General features: G+C 33.5%; 1 protein-coding gene across 2 annotated transcripts in view; it reads right to left on the bottom strand.

Moving 5' to 3' along the window:
* LOC128247622 (uncharacterized) overlaps positions 1-5,938 on the bottom strand; it is a 112,475-nt gene that overhangs the window by 17,377 nt on the left and 89,160 nt on the right. The window lies entirely within an intron of this gene.

A 5,938-nucleotide genomic window follows, 5' to 3' on the forward strand; every position in this document is an offset into this window, starting at 1 on the left:
GTAGTTAAATGTGACTTATAGCAATACAAGAAACTGATATTAACTAAATGATGGGATAGCAAATATATATGTATATATGTGTGTAAATATATATATATATATACATATATATATATATATATATATATATATACATATAATATCTTTTTTAATATATATATATATATATATATATATATATATAACATACAATGCGAAGTTTATTACTCATTTAAGTTTTAATATTTCACTGAATTGACGGACGAGATGACAATGATAAGTAGGCACTTAGACGAATAATAATAATAACAACTATAACAACAACAATAATATTAAGTTTATAGATATTGCAATACCTGGGGATGCACGCATAAATGACAAAGAACTGGAAAAGATTAAAAAGTACAGATTACTAAAAGACGAAATTGCAAGAATGTGGACTATGAAGAGTGTCTGTCATTCTAGTAATTGTCAGGGCAATCGGATCACTAACAACCAAGTTCGAGAAATATGTCAGAGAAATCGGAATTGACATGAGAGTAGAGCAATCCCAAAAGACTGCGCTGCTGGAAACAGCTAGGATTTTGAGAATGGTACTTGGATGTTGAATGTCTCCCACGGTAATTAACAACCAAGTACCAAAGCTTAAAATGTGCAGAAAGAGACCCTGTGAGACTTCTGACCGTAGGCTGCTCTCTACTCTCACAGAATCTACCAGAGCAAACAAGATCGAGCGCTCTGAGAAGTAAAATAACGACAAGGACTACAACAACAACAATAAATAGGGGTTATCAGCAATTTAGGACATGTGATGCTTCCTTACTTCTTTCCACGAGGCCTTAGAATTAACTCTGTCGCCTACATTGAGGTCCTGGCAATAACCGTTAAGCCTGGATAGACAGTGTATGCAATGGAAGGCCATATGTATTTCAGTAAGACTCTGTACTATCATACATGGCTCTAGTAACACAGGAATGGATGGCTGAAAATTTCCATGATCACATAACCCCTAACATTTGACCTCCTAATTCTCCAGATCTCAATCCATTGGACTATTAGACGTGGAGTGTTGTTGAGAGAGAGGTCAATGAACACGTCCATAACACCAAAGATTCTTTGAAAGCTGCCATAATCAGAGTAATGTCCAAAATTAACCAGGACCACTTGATTCGAGCATGTAGATGATTTAGATCTTATATAGAATCAGTGCTGAAGTTGAAGGTGGCTTTATTGAATAACATTATAGAAAAGAAGGTTTATGTTTATCCTCATAGCATTTTTTGATAAATAGTCATTATCAGTTATTATATATATGTTTTTTTATAACCATAAACCTGTCCCCAAATATCTTACGCACTCTGTATAAATATATAAATAATTTTTATTTCATAAATACAGTACATGTTTTTATGTGCTACTATTAGTTTCATGTGTTGAGAGCATATAAGACAGTATTTTTTAACATGCCTGGTGTTCTAGCACAATCATCAGGCACTGCTCACATGGCATAACTAACTAAAAATGAGCCGATAGGATGAGAGAAAAAACGAAAAATAGCGAGAAATAAATAAATATAAAGGTTGAATGTTGAAAAACCAGAAAACGAAAGAGAAAACAGAAAGAAGCAAAAGAAAGGAATTAGAGTTGTTTCCCCTCAGACCGTAAGATATTAGGCTGGAAAGATAGTGGCTTAGAGTCTATGGTACAGTTGTTTAATCCGGAGATGGTGGCACTTTCCAATTCGTCAACAGGAACTTAGCCATATCCTTACAACTGCTGAAAATTTCGTATCAAGAATTCAGCAGTGTATTTGTGATCTTAGATCTGAAAAGGATCCGAGTTCTTTCACCTACGAATAGCTTACATCTTTTTATCCGTTAACATATGGTGTGGATTTTTCGACAATTTTCCATTTCATCGTATATGGTATAGTAATAGAACGTCACACCATATACAATAAAGTAATTGCATTAGGACTCCTGATGTGTTAAAAAAGTATTGTCTGGCATGCTTGATCTTACAATCATGGAACAGTACACACACACACACACACACATATATATATATATATATATATATATATATAATATATATATATACACACACACATGCACCACATGCATACATACATACACATATTAGAGGAAAAATCAAAACCAAAGCAGAACGAGTATTTCAAGTCATTTAGAATAATTTAATTAGGGTAAGGTGAATTTGAAGTCTTACAGCTGTTTCTGGGATAACCCAAATGGTTGGTTAGCATGTCGGTGCACTGGGTATTCTGTCATCAGAGACAATGACGGAATACCTAGTGCACCGATATGCTAACCAACCACTTGGGTTATCCCAGAAACAGTTGTAAGACTTCAGATTCACTTTACTCCAATTAAATTATTCTAAATGATTTGAGATCTCGTTCCCTCTCATATAATATATACATGCTATAACAGAACCCTAATACGGATCCCTAGATCCGAACAAAATGCCGTTAAGCATTTTTTCCGATGTGCTAATGATTCTGCCAACTCGCCTACACACGCGTGGGCACGCACGCACACATACACGCGCGCGGGCGCACATATATGATATATGTATCGAATATATTAGATGTCGTCATTGAAATTAAGATACTGGTGACAAAAATGAAGAATATCTGATATATCACAAAATATTAAACGTTCGTATTCATCCTAATAAGTGACCTCCGAAGAAGGTTAGCAACGTAATGGTTTACGTAATTGGTTACTGTAAGTACGCTACATTTACAGAGACTCGTGCATATGCACATACATACAGGCATATACTTACATAAGCGTATACACATACATTCATACATATATTCATGCGTACATACGCATTCATATGTGCACACACAATTAGGTAAGTGTGTGTGTGTGTGTGTGTGTATTTGGCGTGTTTGCGCATACGTAAGTACGTGTGAATAGGGCAATGAATTATGGAGTAATTTACCTATGAGCGAAATACACACACACACACACACACACACACACACACACACACACACACACACACACACACACACACACACACACACACACACACACACACACACACACACACACACACACACACCCCGATATGCATATTGTTCAGGTGATACCATACTGAAGATTGACTTATAAATGATTTAGTAATTTCGTAATAAGGCTTAATTTAATTATTTTTACTGAAAACTAACAAATTTGCCGCACACACCATTTCATACGGATTAAAGTAAATAAATACGTGAGTTGATAAGATGAAAATATAGATGTATACAGGCAGAGATGAATTGATTGGTGGATACGCAAATACACAAACAGAAAAAGAGATTCAAAGTTATGTATGTAGGTAGGGAGGAAGGGAGGTTGATAGGTGGTGAGGGAGGGAGGTAGATAGATATAGAGAGAGATAAAGAGCAGTATGTATGTATGTATATAATATATATACATACGTATATTAATATCACATATATGCAATAGGTGCATATATATTCCGTTATATATATATGTGTGTGTGTGTACACGTATTATATACATTATATATATGTATATATATATTTGTATATACGTATTATATATATATATAATATCTATGTATATGCACACATAAATATACATATATATACGTATATATATATATCTATGTATATGCACACATAAATATACATATATATATACGTGTGTGTATATATATATATATATGTAATACATATAATCTGTGTGTGTATAAAGGTGTGTTCCATAAAATATTTTCTTTCGCACATACAAGACTTAGAAAGACACCATGTCTGGCTCACAAGTTTAATGTGATTTTTTAAATTTATTTAAATATAATTTGCTGACAGGGGAAAAATATTGAGTAAAAAATTTTCCTCTGGCCATCGTTAATGTATTTTACACTTGTAAAAGATACATGCATATATACGTATTTGTATATATATATATATATATATATATATATATATATATATATATATATATATATATATATATATATATATATATATATATATATAGTATATGTATTCGTATTTCTATATATATTTAGGAGCGTCAGTGTGGGTAGCACGTCATCTAAAGACGCTATGTTTCAGGTGTCACAAGTCACAACATGACGAAGCAATCTATCAGTTCGCTTAAAGTTATCTGCGGACGGTGGAAGGTTCATAATTAAACGAGGAAAGATTTCTAAAGCAATACTTATAAGTGTTAATTCAAAAATCTTTGATCTTTTAATTCACTTAATTGTTAATTAATTTACTTATTTGTAAATTACAAAATACACAGCTGTATTCTATGAGAGACTGTGTTTTGGTGCCGTGAAATAGACAGTGCATCGTTAACTATGTCTCAATCTGGGCAATGTGCTTCTCTGTTATAAATACATAGAAAAATGTCTTGTGAGTAAACATTCGTATATTATAAAATTCAATTAACAGATTTGCAGCTTTTATGTGAACATGTTGATTTAAACAGGTCTCATTATTATAACTTACACAGGAGTTAAATGTTTTCACGTAGGTGTTTAGTTTTTCTTGTATTACGTTTGAATAAACAATTGTTTCTGTATATTTTTGTGATATACAGTGCCGGAACGTTTTTCCATAGGGCGTCAGTCATAATAAATATATATATATATATATATATATATATATATATATATATATATATATATATATACTACGCAGATATATATATATATATATATATAATGTACATCTTATAACACTGAACCTATTACCTAACCTGGAGAGGTTTCTTCTGCACTACGGAGTACATTCGATTCCATTATACCGTTCACTACTCACTAAGGAGTTGTGCAGAAGTTAGTCGAAACGATCGTTGTGCTTAATAGAACTTCCAGTACAGTGTTCCGTATCAATCATTTAAAATATACTAAACGTGTACTGAGGAATTCCTTACGTAGATCCTGCGACAAAAGTGCAATACCACGGATGACGCCTGGTAACCATAAGCGGTGAGCGTGCTCCGCAGGCATACTACTAGGGACACACCCAAAACAAAGTTTGAATACTACACTTTAAATCTCCTATCTAAACATTAATTATATATATATATATATATATATATGTTGTCTCAGTCATATTTACACAAGTTTAGCGGAAGACGGATTGAGTACGAATCTTTGTTCAGCACGACGATCATTTCGAGACATCCTGCATCTGTCTCATAGGATGTTGTGCATCTGGTTGCGTTGCATCAATTGATGCAGGCTGTGTAATTTCAGGTGCTTAGTGTAGAAAAATATCCCACTAGATATACTGAGATCTTCTTGGCATGTTGTTCTGGTTAGTTGTACGTTGGTACACTGACAGAGCGTTATTCTCCGGTAACGAGAAAGCAACCATACTCTGGGATATGACAATACACACAGATAGAGAAATCTAGGCTAATAGACCGGATATAGTTGTCAGAGGTCGCTAAGAAAAAATTCCTTCAAATCGATATATGAATGCCAACAGATGACAATGTGTCCCTAAAAGAAACAGAGAAACTCTCAAAATACAAAGATTTGGAAATAGAGGTAATTCGAATGTGGAGCCTAAAAATAGAAACAATTCCTATAATAGTAGGTGTATTAGGTATGATAAAAAAGAAAGCATTCAGACAAATACATAACAAAAACACCAGGACTTACAAATGTATATAACACACAGAAAATAGCACTACTAGGCACCACACACATCTTACGTAAAGCACTTTCAATACAGTGAAAATAAGAGCACCACAACAAACCACAGCACATACCCAAGGTACATAGAGCTAGTGAAAGCACGTGATAAAAATAAGAGTAATGAATAATAATAATAATGATGATGATGATAGCGATAGGTCCTTGTTCTGATTTGACAAACAGTGCAACCTCCCGGTAGACACAATATCTTCAATCAACAACCTTACGATACTGTATGCTGTGCGACGTCTATAATAATAAC

The sequence above is a fragment of the Octopus bimaculoides genome, chromosome 4, assembly GCF_001194135.2.
Source record: "Octopus bimaculoides isolate UCB-OBI-ISO-001 chromosome 4, ASM119413v2, whole genome shotgun sequence".
Taxonomy (NCBI): Eukaryota; Metazoa; Mollusca; class Cephalopoda; order Octopoda; family Octopodidae; genus Octopus; species Octopus bimaculoides.